Source organism: Triturus cristatus, chromosome 12, assembly GCF_964204655.1.
Source record: "Triturus cristatus chromosome 12, aTriCri1.1, whole genome shotgun sequence".
Lineage (NCBI taxonomy): Eukaryota > Metazoa > Chordata > Amphibia > Caudata > Salamandridae > Triturus > Triturus cristatus.
Window position 1 is genome coordinate 341,062,178 of NC_140595.1, and position 15,019 is coordinate 341,077,196.

Here is a 15,019-nt window from a genome sequence, read left to right on the forward strand (position 1 = left end):
TATATATACATATTTACCAACTTATATCAAAGTAAATATGACGTATCATCATTTGCCATTAATTTATGCATTCTCTTGCAATATCTTCATTAATATTTTTATCTACAAGACCATCTAGAGGATTATTTCTCAAACTATGTTCTGTGTTTAGATAATATACAATAATGTTTTAAATCCTCAGGCAGTGGAAAAATCTGTTGATCGAATCATCCATTATATGAGACCTATAGCACAAACTAAATCTAATTTGTTTAATTCTAAGGCTTCATTTAAATTGAGCTGAGCTGAGATTGATTCATTAAAGAATTGAAAGAGAGGAGAGTGAAGATTGGGAAGGAAATAAAGAAAGGAGAAAGGAGCAGTCAGAAGTAAAAAGAATAGACAATAGAGGATGTAGGAGTACCTCCAAGGCTTAGAATTGAAAAGGACATAGAATGTTTGTATTGTGAGGCAGAAAGAACAGGTTTGAAACCATGAGTGAATGGGATGGAGTGGTTGTGATTTGGCGTACAATCCTAGGGGAGATGCGCTTTTGGCAGGAGAGGAACCCATTAATAGGGGGAGTTTATTATGTGTTTGGGAAACATGCTTATTTTCAACGTTCAGTGCACTGGAATGGCAAACTGCAATTAATACCAAGGGGCCGATTACCATGTCGTGCAGAAAGCCTCCTCCCGACAGTTGGAATCTCCTCAGCCGCGTCAGAGCCCTTCCGACCTACTCTGTCAGTTTCCATTCCGACCTCCCGATTACGATGTTCGCGGTCGGAATCTAAACTGCGCGGTCATCCTGAATCAGTACCAAGCGACTAGCAGAGTATTTGTGTCAGTCAGAAACGCATTGTGCACCCCTATGGACAGAGTTTACACTCTCAGGATAACAATGCCGATTTCCAACAGCCTTTCCGCGTCGGCCTGTTAAACACAGAAAGGCTGTTAAAAATGACTTTGGGGCCCTTGCCCACGCTGCCTCAGCTGATGGGCAAGGGGGTACCACGGGGTGCCTGGAACAGGGTGCAGGGTTTTCCGCAAACTCCCCATTTCCCCAGAGGAGCCCGTGTTATGGCCGGTTGTAGGGGGCGGAACACAAGCTCCCATAGTAAACATTGGGAATTCGACCAAACAGTGTTCGGTCGCATCACAATCCGGCAGTCAGAACCGATTCTGAGTCAGTGTCAGGCGGGTGCTTTCCACCCGACATCGTGATGAGGCCCGGAGTGTATAGCTATGAGAGCAATGGCTTTGCAGAATAAGCTTACTTTAGATATCTTACATGTAAAAGAGGGCAGAGTATTCTGCATGCTCGGCAGCCAGCAATGCTGCACGTACATTCCAGATACAAGTAAAAAATTAACACATATGCAATAATTTGTCTGAGATTTCTTACGAGGTGAAGGATTTGGAGAAGATAGGTGCCCTGGGAAGCAATAGGGAAGGGATTTTCCAAGATTGGTGAGCGGTTAGTGATATTGATAAAGGAATGCTAACATAGATAGTAACACCGATAATAATCGCTATAATATGTATGATATGCCTATTTCTTTTCATGAGAGGGATAAAAATAACTACTGCAAAGGGTGGGAAAATATGCAATGGAGTAAAAATGACGGCCTGAACTGAAAGGGAGAAAATGGAACCGAGAAGATTTACACCAAAAAATGTATGACAAATTAAAGGATTTAGGGAAATCTAGGTATATACGGCAAAAGTCAACAACTTCAGTGTAAGGGGAGATTTGAAAGCAACGTGGGCTTAATTTGTGCTGACTCATGTTGATTTTTTCACATGGAATGCTTTGAAATTATATCAATATCAATGTGTTAAAAAAGAACTGTATTACTGAGTATTAGTAACGCTTATTTTGGCCAGAACTCTTGTAGGCCTGTGTTTAAAAGGGCTTACATTTGCTGCCATCTTGTCTCATATCACATGTGTACTTTTAATTCTTGGAGTAGCTGAATGCAGGATTAGCAAATGTGATGCATCTTTGCTCTCTTTCTCATGTGAAATGTTTTCTGTTACATGATAACTGCAGAATGTCTTAATTTGTTGCTACAGTGCACCTGAAGAGAACAGACTGCTCCAATGTATCTCATTTGTTGCAGATAATGTTAAGTTTGAAGGACGTTTAGAGAAGCCATATTGTGCAGTACCCTGAGAACCAACTAAGCCTAGAAAGTATGCATGTGCTTTAAAATGATTGGAGTGTTTTTTGTAGAAACGATGTGTAGGTGTTGCAAATGTTCAAATTGTGTGATTTAAGCTAGTGTAATGTAAATGAGAATTCAGACCCTTTCCCTCGACTTAACAGATAAGATGCTTTTGTCTCCTTTTGAGACAATTTTGAGCAGAGTAGGGTACGCTCTTTATTGGAGAAATTATTTACTTAAGCCTTTTCCCTTTGAGACAACTTCATACTAATTCATCCCCGGATTTATATGATTTGGATTTATTTGAAATTCATAATTAGTAAATGCATGTATGTATTAATTATTGATTGACACTAATTTGATGACTTTGAATTTGTACACCTATCAACCTTTAACAAACCATTACAGACCCCCAGGCCCACGCCTGGCTTCTGCAATGTCATCACGAATTCATTGGCCCACTCACCATCGACTCCGAACACTACATCTTCATTGGTGACCTCAACTTCCACCTCAACGACCCCGAAGACACTAACACCAGCAGTCTGCTGGAAAGCATGAGGAATATTGGCCTTACCCAGCTGGTCACTGATCCCACACACAGTGCAAGACACACGCTGGACCCACTCTTCACTTAAAGTGACATAGTCAAGTACAGACATGTCACCAAACTCACCTGGAACAACCGCACAATTGTCCACTTTACCGTCGCAGGACAAACTTACACCACCACCAAGACCCCAAGCTCCTCTCACCACAGCTGGAACAAAGTAACAGAAACCCAAATGACAGATGCCCTCAACACCACCCATCCTGACCCCACGACCAACCTTGAGCCAACAAACTCACCCATATCAAACCCTTCATGACTAGTAGATCCACTAAACCAGCCAGCTGATATACACCTTAACTCTGGCCCTCAAAAGGCAACTGAAAACGTCTAGAGAGACAATGGTGCACCAGCAAATATCCCACAGACTGAGCCCACACCAATACCAGCTCAACCACAGCAAGTAACTCTTCAACATCATCAGAGAGTTCTCCCATAAACCGAAAACACTTTTCCCCCTTCCAAGGAACTCTGTAACATCTTGGCAGACTACTTCCACAACAAGATTTCCACCTTCTACAGTAACTTTAAACCCCAACCCACAGACCTCCACAGCCTCCTCCCGCCAACAGACACCACCCGCAACCTGACACTCCCCACTTGGAAACATCTCACTACACAGAACACCTCAGCCATCATTAACTCCATCCACTCTGGAGCACCCACGGACCTCTGCCCCGGTAGCAAGAAAATCAGCTGTGAACTCACCACCATTCTCAGCGCATCCATCACCATGGCCTCCTTCCTCAATCAATGGAAGCACACAGAGGTCAGACCCCTTCTCAAGAAACCCTCCATCAACCCCAGAGATCTCAAGAATTACCACCCCATCTCTCTGCTCCGCTTCCCCGCCAAAGTTCTTAAGAAGGCCATTAACCAACAACTCACGGAACACCTGGAAAACAACAACCTGCCAGACTGGCTACCACAAAAACCACAGCATCAAAACTGCAGTGATTGCTGCCACCGACAACATCAGAACCCTCCTCGACTGAGGAGACACAGCTTTCCTCGATCTCTCAGCAACATTCAACACAGTATCTCACCGCACCCTTATCAACAGACTCTGCCACAGCAGAATCCAGGGAGAAACCCTCAAATAGATCACATCTTTTCTCACAGGACAAACCCAGAGAATCTGTCTACCTCCCTTCACGTAATAACCCAAGAGCATCATCTGCAGTGTCCCGCAAGGATCATCCCACAGCCTCCCCCTGTTAAAGAGCTACATAATGACCCTGGTCAACATCATCAGAACCGATGACCTCAACATCATTTCCTACGCAGACGAAACCCAGCTCACCATCTCCCTTTCAGAAGACCACTCCACCACCAGGTCCAACTTGCACAACTGCACGACAAGCATCTCTGAAACCATAAAGACCATCTGCCCAAAGTTCATCATGGATAAGACGGAAGTGCTGATCTTTGGAAATAACACATCTACATAAAACGACACCTGGTGGCCCTCCAAACTCGTACCCACACCAACAAACCACACCGACAGCCTGGCCTCATCGTGGACAGTAAACTCACCATGAACCGCCAGATCAAAGCAGTCACCTCAGCTTGCTTATCACCCTTCGTAAGCACTGAAAGGTCTCCAAAGGGCTCCCTGTACAAGTAGGAAAACCGTCATCCAAGTCCATGCACCAGCCGACTCGACTACGGCAACACACTATGCAAGAATTGCCACCCAACTCCTAAAGAGACACCAAAAGTTTCACAACTCGGCTGCAAGACTCAACCTCAACCTCCTCAAACTGACCCACATCATCCCCCACCTCAGGAACCTCCACTAGTTCCCCATCCAGAAAAGATGCCACTTTTAGAGACTGGGACCTGCCTACAAGGCCCTCCATGACCAAGGACCAGCATGCATCAGCCACAGTCTGAACTTCCACCAACCCTCAAGACACCAGCAATCCTCCCTCACCCTCGCTCACACTCCCCGCATCCATCAAAGCCACAGCGGAGAATGCTTCTCCTACCTCACCACCAAATCCTGGAACGACCTCCTTCTCCACCTCTGAACAGTGTCCTCTATCTCAGAATTCAGAAAGGGACTCAAGACATGGCTCTTTGACTGACTGTAGCAGCTTCCTAGTACCTGAATACCCTCATGGGTGATTAGCCACAATCTACAAATCCCAATTAATTGATTGATTGACGGTTTGAAAACTTAAACTCTCTCAATCTTCCTTCTGAAGATTAATGTGATTCACATTATTTAAATGTATTAATTGGATGACTAGCCTTAGTTGTAGATTCCAGGTCATCAGAAAGCTCTTTATGGGCCCCGAATTTGCACGAAGAAACAAGCGTATACACATAGCACTTGCAGACAACATGTTTGGCTATTTGTCGCTGTTATTGTGAACTACAAGATTTGAGATTGTTACCAACTACTCAAAATTAAGGTGCAATCAGTATGACTATTCATGACCCACACAATTTGTCCAGCACCATATGAAATTGTGTGTGTGCCCATTTTGATTAACTTTCTGTGTACCATTCACCAATACTGGTTTACCTACATTTCCGGTATCATTTTAGAATTCTTGTCTGTCACAGCAGCTGGTTCTAACTGTTGTCCCTGCCCCTGCATCTGCATCGCTTGTGTCTGCTTTCTTGTAGCTGCACTCTCTTGCCATTTGGCCCATGTTATGACAGTAGAAGCATTCTATCAACTTTCTGTTGCCCATATTTCCTCTAAGACTTCCTTTTCCCCTTCCACCACTTGACTTGTTCCCTCTGTAATTTTGCTGCTGTGGTTGCGACATATCCTTTTGGGCTGCCGCTGCAGCCAATACCACCCCTTCTGTTTCTGTCTTTTTTAGTTTATCGTGTACTAGTCTGGCAGCATCTCTTTCATTGTCTGTCTTTCTTTCTCCTTTTCTACCTTCTTTTTGTAAAAGTGTGCAATAAGCGCCACAATCTCCATCCAGGGCTTTGTTTCCAACCCCACTATATTCTCTAAATTAACATGTACATCTTGGAGAACGACCTTTATAAAGCGGTCTTTACACCGCGGTATGTTTACATCGCGGGCATTACAACGCAAGTCGTTACATCGACTTGCGCTGGATGGCACTCTAAACTAAGGAATAGTATGATTTACTGTTCCAACACTTCCCTACTGTTACATAGGCTGGAGTTGGAATAGTAAATTATACTATTCCTAAATCCAGCGCCCTACAGCGCAAGTCGTTGTAGCGACTTGCGTTGTAATGAACGCGATGTAAAATATCGCGTTGTGAATGTATGCGTTGTAACGTCATACATTCTTATATCTTTTGGTAGCCCCCTTTTTATTATGTCATAAAAGAATATAGTGTTACTTCCTTCATTCTCCCATGCTTTCACTGTCTCTTGACTTTACCTTTCTTTCATTCTATTAACATAATCCATTACATTTTCATCTGGTCTCATTGTCTCTGCCATCATTCCTCCTCTATCTGGTTTATTGGGATGGTTTTTCCTTAGTGATTTGCATATTTCTGTTCTGTAACTGTTAAATTGATATCCATCAACAATATTCTCTGTAAGTGTTACTCCTGGAATTCTAGTGGGTTTGAAAATGTTGTCAATTTGGCTCCCAATGAACCCACTCAATAGACATTTATGTCTCCTTTAGCTAAAGTAATCCCTGCAGTGTTTCTCTCAAAGCTACCAATGGTAACTTGTTTTTGAGTCTTTCTTTGTCTGTTTGTGGCCATAGGATATCATTTAGCTGACCTGCTCCTTTCTGAATTAATGGTAACTGCATTATTCTACTATTTCTTTTATAGGCGTCCATATCATTATATCCTTCCCTGCCGTCAATCCCTTGTTGAGTTTGGTTTCTAGATTATCGTATTGAATACTTTTCCCAAACTGTTAGACATGTTTTAATATAATCATAATCCCAGTTTGGGTATCCCTCCCCAGCTCTGATGCATTGCTCTGCTATTGCCATGTCGTCTGGGTCAAATAATCATTCCTGGGTACTGGTCTCCTCTCTAGGACCTGTTCTTTAGTCCATCCAGCTAAATAATCACAGAAAGGATTTGAGTATATATCCACTTCTTTTTCAGATATTATTTGTTTTGGTGTGAGATCTCTATTTCTTACTCTATCCTCATCTCTCACAATTAATGCAGCATTGGCAGCTGAGCTCAAGCTTCTAGTAGTCATTCCTGGTCTTCTTGCTTGCTCTCCTAAATGTGCCTGAAACCTGTCTGCTACTTTATTGAAAGTTGCAGTTTTCATCCTTGACACATGACATTTGTGTTGGGAGTGGGGGCACATTATTATTATTAGGTATATTCTGTGAGATGAGTGAATGTTGAAATGCTAGCATCGAGGAATAGTTCGTCCTCTTCTTCCTCTGTGTCCCATTCTTCTTCTGAGGCAACATCTGTTCGCTCCTCATACTGTACCCAATTATGTGCTGCATCTTTTAATCTGTCATGCTCTTCTTAATTTATTCTAAATAAAGGGTTCCCTGTTCTCCACCTTAAAATTTTAGGTCCAGACCCCACATTTCCTTGAGCTAATCCTGTTCCTTGTTTCTGTACCCCTTTTAGGCTTTATTTAATAGTTGTACGATGTTGTACTTCTAGTGGGTTTTCATATCCTGCTGCTGGGGGCAGGAGACTTGGGTATATTCCTAAATATACAGGGTGTGTGTGGGGTTGCCATGGGCCCTGCCTCCATGTCTTTATGCTTATCCTGAAAGGGGTTTTTAATCCGGATCACTTCTTGAGTCTCAGTGCTATTTTAAAAATAGACCATAAACTGAGGATGAACTCTCTTTTATTTAATTAATTTCCTTTAGCTTTAGCTTTGATAAATATCAATGTGTGTGCTATGAGCTCTTTGTCAAATGAATCATCTTTTGGCCATGAATGTGAATTGTTTGGTGTTTCCTTGAGCCATTTTTGGTTATATTTGTTTATTCTTTTCTTCTTGCTTAGAAATGTCTTTAGCATGTCTTCTAGGGGAGACCCCATTTTAAACTATGAATGTATATCTTTTTCAGTATACTTGTAGGAGTAATTCCTTTTCCTATTCATCGTGCATGCCTGTAATATGTTTTGCATTCTACTTGCAGAGTGCCAAAACTTTTTATTTGGGATTTGCTAGATGACTGTCCTTGTATCTTTTAAACTATTTTAGCTCTCTTTAGAGCATTTATTTAGGTATTTGAATATACTTGCTTATATGCTTATTTATTCTAAACTACATATGATGTGAAGCATATCTGCAGAGTGGTATCATTAGTTTTCCGGTCCTCAATCAACTTGCTCTTTTAGATTTACTTTCTCTTCAGATCTTCCAGGCCTGGTCTGGGGTCAACTCATTACCTTAGAGTGGGGTTTTGGTCTACACCTTAGACTTATTCCTTCTCTCAGATCTGCGTTGCTCACCAGCCTGTGATGTGGAGCTCATTTATGCATACCCTAGATGCCTTGTGCATGTTTACCATAACATTTTAACTTTATCACAACCTTACTTCAATTGTTACAATTCGAGGAGTCCGCATTGGCCTCACCTTATGTCAGCGACCACCTCAGGGGGAGAACTACCCATGAGAATAGACAGACTTTTGATCAAACAGGCATCTGCTTACCTTCTTAGAGAAATGCATAGTCCTGTTCCCAAAGGGCAGTCTTCTGTCTGTCGGTTGGCGTCGTCGATTACCTATAGGTCCCTCCTGGCTGGCTCACAAATTGTTGGTTAGATCTTAATTAAAGTAGAAAAACAGGCAAGAGTAAGTGATAAAGTATAAAGGATTTATTTTACCGCATCTGGGAGAGTGATGAGCCCAGTTAGGATTGCCACTCAACTCTCAAATTGGCTGCAGCAGATAGCCCTTTATATAGTGCATTTTTGCTGAATCATGCATACTAATCATGTGACCTACAATGGACATATATGGCATATTTGAGCAACATTACACAACTAAAGCCAGCCTCTCACCTTCCTTTGTTCATTGATGCAATCATCTGACTACATGTTATTTGTGCAATCTATGTGTACTATTTCTGAAACCTCACAAGAAGCAGAGCGCGGGATCTGACTATGTGTTATTTGATTTTTGCAATCTGACTACATGTGCTATTTCTAAAACTTCAGCACAAGCAGAACGTGTGCTCCTGTTGCATCATAGTTTGATCACCCTGGGATCTTATCTCTCCCTACTAAATTGACCTCAAAGCTGATTGGTTGCGTGCATCCCTCCCCTGTGTTCCTCTCCTCACACGATCATTCCCCAGAGGGACTGTCAATACTGGATTGTTTGTTCTACTAGAGACTTGATTTGTTTGTTTTTATTCATTACTGGCTACCATCACTATGTATCAAAGGTTGCAGCTGTTCTGTCTCTGAGCTCGTCCACGGTAATTCATTAACTTGAAGCATTGGACACATACTGCTGCCTAATCACGTACATTTCTGTGTGGGTGCATACAGAAGCCACATGTGTAGCACACTACCAACATGTCCAGGCACAAAGGATTATCTTGTGGCCATCCAATGATCAAAGTCAAAGCTGGGTGGGACAATTAAGGGCACTGTGGCCTATAGCTACCTCCTACACAACTGTCTTGAGATGTCAAATTTAGGCAGCGTGATGAGTGGGCCAAGACACATTGCTAACATCATCCTTATCTGCTCTTCACAGTTTACACACAGTCCTCATACTAGTATTATCATGATCTTGGATTGGCTATTGACATTTTCAGGGTTCAAACAATATGACATGCACCATCAAATGTGGAAATACATAGTTGGCCACAGACACACAACACTGACTCCAGGGCTTTTCAAAAGACTCACAACACATTAGTGATGTCACATGCATTATGTCCAGTGCCCAACAGCTAGTTACATGTTTGTGTGATGTTGGCAACAATATCCAATGAAATCACATATTGAAACATCATGTGTATCTAAACTAAAATGTAGTCTGTATGGATGGAAATGATTGAGTCATACAAGATTATAACCAGTGTCAATAACTCAACTGCTCCTCAGGTTAGCCATAGAGTTGGCCATAACGAGAAGTAAAGGCAGTGGCCCTCGCAACCATTTGGCCTGGCATGATTGCACCCAGATGATGGTAAATAGCAGCAGAAGTTGAGGAGGTGTAGATGGTAGCAGTGTCTGTAAGCAAGTGTTGTATAGTATATGTTCCATGTATGTCATGACGATTATTGTTTGTGTTTTTCTCCCTTTTCCTTTACAGAATTTATAAAGAAACAGGAGGAAGAAATGAATAGTTTCTCTCCAGCTTATTTACCGTTACCGCGTGCGCAATTGTTTTCACCCCAGTCTTTCAAACCTCCCATTGACTGAGTCAAGCACTTTCTTTACCCCTGGTCCTGACGAAAGCCAGGATAGGATACAGTATGGCTGAAAAATGTAGACCTGTATTTAGGATACTTGAGAAAAAACATAATACTCTACACGTATCTACCAATCTTCTTAACCCTGTCGTAGGGCCCCACTATTTAAGCTACTTCCACTATCTGAAGGGGACCCTATAGATAGTTTTAATATCAGTAAACACTGCACCAATGACAACACACCCAAAAAAAAACACTCCGCTGTAATTCAGGCATTGAAGTACACCCAGGGTGCACTCGCACCTTGGATGGGACCAGATGATGAAGCATGCCACAAACTAGGTTGGTAGGTGAGGGTTTTCTTAAGAAACCTATCGGTTTACCAAACACAAACTACAGGCTTTAACTATGAGCTGGTTCTTCTTGATTATACATGTTTAAATGAGGAAATTAACTAGCTCAACTTGGTTTCCTCTCTCTCTTGTTGATATTTATATATTAGACAGCGCACAGCTGTGAGAGTTTTTTGTTACAAAGTACTCTCAGAAACCCCTGCCTCGCAATTATGGCAGAGGACCCAGGGTTAACCTATTCAGAAGAGGATATAAACAAGATCCTCTCGGGCCCTCCGCTACTTGCGGATTTCAACATCTCTCAGACCATTTCACAAACTACTGACTGGGAAAAACTAACGGAGCAAAAAAGAAATAGAATTAGGACAATCTTACATGGAGTGATACTAACCGAATACCTACATAGTAACACAGCCCCAAAAGGCCTGCTAGTAACCAATGCACCCAGTATCGTTCTGGAAGACCCTTTCTTCAGGAAAGATTGGGCACAAATAGCTAGGCACTGTGATAGGGATTGGATAGTGCTAATAATAAAAACAGCGAAAAGACTATCAGACACCATGCTGATTGAAATCCAAACTACAGAAAATTATTTCAAGACAACCATCACCTCTTTAAAAAAAAAAACGGAATGAGACTAATACGGAGATGAATGAATACAATGAGTTCCTAACACAGTCTAAGATATCTAAATTTCAAAAGGATCTTAAAAGGTTCTCCTATTCAAAGACCTTCCCCTATGCAGTTGGGGAGCATGTCCCACCTAATAAACAGGACACCTTGTCAAACATCTCAGATGACACCTCAGCCAGCAGCGGGTCAAGCACAGGCAGCAACCCCAGACACGACGAGGAAGGGGAAAATCTTTTCAATGGCCACAACAATGGGAACCCTTTCTAAACCAAGGCCAAAGATTTTTCCAAGCTCCCTTCAACCAACCACCGCCACACCCATTCTACGGCTGGAACCCCCAGTTCCACCCTGCCCCACAACCATTCTTCCCACAAAAGCAGAGGCCACCTTCTTTAGGGAAAGGCCGGAGAGGAGGAGGCAGGAGAAAAGGCGGACAACATGTCCACTGTGGAGAGGAAGATGGACCAGTAGGGGTGAACACCATAGCAAGTCGAAGGAGTCCTAACTCGGACCAAGCAGACAGAGAACATAAATGAAGCTTGTCACAAACAAGACTTCAACCTGTCCTCCACAACCCTTACTCCTGTGGAAGAGAGAGTCCTTAATAAAGGGCTTAGTTATGTGCCAACCGCACGCTTGGATAAATTTAAACTTCACTGTGAACTGGCTGAGTTTTTCAGAAAACTCAAATTAAAAGCATTCTTCGAAAACCAGACCTGTAACAACGGTCCGGAGATCAAAATTGATACAGGTTTGAATTGAAATCATCATTTTGTCCTCCACCAACCTCAACACCAGTGGAACTCATCGCCTTTGAACAGGTGGTCTTCAATGAGATAGAGGGCACAGAAGAAAAATACACTTTCCACTGTCTGAGCAAAGAGGAATGGAACGCACAATGGAATTTACGAAACAATAACAAAATTACCATCAAGCCAGCAGATAAGGGTGGAGGTATAGTTTTGCAGAACAAAGATGATTATACAGCGGAATGCAAATGCCTACATAATGACAGAAGGAACTACAAAAGAATTAAAGGGGACCTGAAACGAGATACACTTCTTAGTGGAAGAAGCAGAAACATTGAACTACATCTCTAAACAGGAAGCGGAGATTCTTTGCACAAAAAGGCAAAAGTACCATACTTCTACATGATGCCTAAAATTCATAAAGAAAAAAGACCTGATTTTATCCCTGGGGAAGTTTACAAATGCTTCTTTGAGCCATTGAAGAATGTGATGTTAGAAACGTTCAGGATGGCACAAACTGGAACAGCTCCAATTACATGGAATGACGCTTCTATAGTTGTTTTCAGTAAAAAAGGGAAGCCTCCGGAACTACCTGGATCCTACCGGCCAATATCTTTGCTTAATTGCGATAGTGAGCTATACTCCAAAATGATTGCGAATCGTTTATCTAAGGTTATATCCTCATTAGTAACCACAAATCAGCATGGTTTTATACCAAAAAGAGGCACTGTCTCTCATATTAATAAAGTTATCACTTTATTTGATTTTGCAGACACGGAAAAGAGGGACTTAGCATTGATATTGCTTGACGCAGAAAAAGCTTTTGATCGTGTAGAGTGGGTTTATCTATGGGAAGTGATGAGAAGGATGGGTTTTGGGAAAGCTTTTTTAACGGCAATCCAGGTATTATATAATGCTCCAAATGCCAGGATTGCGGCTACGGGTCTAAAATCTGAAAAGATCAATATCACTAGAGGCACACGACAAGGGTGTCCCTGTTCTCCCTTACTTTTTGCATTATATATTCACCCTTTTATTATTAGTTTACAGAATTCTCCTCGTATTAAACCTTTTTTTGTTACAGGTATATCATATACAGTATTTGCATACGCAGATGATATAGCTATAGTGACTATTGATCCTAGGGAGGCAATAGGGGAGATTGAATTATTAGCTAAAATCTTTGGAGTTATGTCTGGGTATAAGTTAAATTCTGCAAAAACCCAAGTTCTTTGCACAAAGAACATACAATTTAATGATTCTCGGGTTATAGACGAGGTTACTTACTTAGGCATTAAAATTAAAACCCAAATGCAAGAGATCGTTGATAGTAATTGGAAGGAGATTATAGCGCAAATTAAGCATTCATTAGATAGATGGAGCAGACTTCAACTATCAATAATAGGAAAGGGGAATATAATTAAGATGAATATCCTAGCCAAGATCTTATATCTATTTCGAAGTATCCCATTGGAATTTTCACTTAAGCATATACAGCAATTACAAAATATCTGTGGGAAATTTTTCGGGGCTCCAGGCAAAGTTCGTAGAGCCATGAAATGGCTGACGCTACCGGAAGAAAGAGGAGGTCACGGTTTGCCTGATTTCTTATGTTATTATTATATATGTTTTTTACAAAAAATGAGCTATATACTGACAGGGGAGCCACCAAATAATGAAGCGGATGCCCCATATATCTTCTTTTTACTACTAGGTGAACAGGCAAAAGGTTGCTTATTAAAGCAATTAGAGGGCAACTATTACAAACATACTCGATTTAAGGTATTGGCCTCAGCATTTAAAGTTTGGAGAAACGTCAAGAAAATGATTAAATTTGGTAAAATCACATTTTACACCCCTTTTGAAGCTAATCAAATACTCCCCTCCATGTTTTGGGACGATAATGCAAAGTTATGGATTAGAAAAGGGATTTAAAAAATTGGTGATCTTTATGATAACAAAGCAACGCTAGTAACATATGCAGAACTGGTAGACAAATACCAGCTGCCACAGGCGTCGTTTTTTAAATATCTTCAAGTTCGTGACTTCTGTTTGAAAAATCAGATTGAGGCTCTCCCTAATAATTTAATAGAGGGGATCCGTCTTCAAAAAAGGATCGGCCCACTCTATTCGATCTTGACGGAATATAGATATGATGATGTTCAAAAATATAATCAGTATTGGATAAATCAGCTAGGAGATCCCCAAATTGATATCTTGGAACCTTTATCCCTTGCTAAAAAAATTTGTTTGGCAGCTAATCTAAAAGCTCAAGTTTATAAAACGATCTTCAGGCTATATTATACTCCTAAACGTATGGCAACTTGGGGAGATAAATATAATGGGAAATGTTTTCGATGTGGGGATCCGGAAGCTGATATGTTGCATATTTTTTTTAATTTTACAAAATTGTTGCATTTTTTGGATAGTGTTGAAAGATTTATGTCATTGGTATTGTTATGCCCTTTGAAGATCTCCTCTTCACTTATGGTATTGGGAAGTTGTCAAAAAACATACAGTCATCCTGTTTTACAAGAACACAGGTATTTCCTATTCCTTGCAATGACTGTTGCTCGCTTTTGTATCGCAACAGAATGGCTATCATCTGAGCCCCTGACTTTTGAATTCTGGAGAGCCAAGCTGTATCGTATTTATGAAATTGAATTGAATTTGTATGCGTTGAAGGGCGCTCGGAAGAAACGTATAGGAATGTTAATCTGGGGAGCTCTCACAAATTTTTTTGGTAGCACAAATACACCGTAGCATTTGAGATTCGGTTTCTCTTCCTCTTTCTTTTTTTTTTTTTATCTTCTTTAGAACTGATTTATGTATTTTGATTTTTTTTTTAAATTCCATTTGTCATGGTTAAAGTCATGTATGTGTATATCATTGGAACTGTCATGGAAATAAAAAAAGTTTAAAAAAAAGAAAAAAGACCTCTGCCAGGCCGGCCGATCGTGTCTGGCATAGGTTCCCTAATAGAACCATTGTCATGCTTCTGTGACGTCTTTATGAACCCTTTGGTACAGAAATCTTCCACTTACTTAAAATACACTAAACACCTACTCAACCTTCTTAAGGACATACCTTTTGACCCAGTGAATAGCACACTGGTCGGGCTAGATATAGAAAGCTTATACACTAGCCTCCCCCAAGATGAAACCCTAAGAGTGATCAATAAAACCTTGGATGAC

At 41.2% G+C, this 15,019-nt stretch overlaps 1 protein-coding gene across 6 annotated transcripts in view; it reads right to left on the reverse strand.

Moving 5' to 3' along the window:
* LOC146775982 (uncharacterized) overlaps positions 1 to 15,019 on the reverse strand; it is a 438,400-nt gene that overhangs the window by 21,234 nt on the left and 402,147 nt on the right. For 5 of the 6 annotated variants that reach the window (XR_014972053.1, XR_014972051.1, XR_014972052.1 and 2 more), the window contains one exon: positions 8,374 to 8,486. The gene's annotated coding sequence lies outside the window, so the exon portion shown is untranslated. Of the gene's footprint in view, positions 1 to 5,665; positions 8,487 to 15,019 lie in introns of those variants that run through there. The other variant, XM_085637866.1, reaches the window with a different exon arrangement.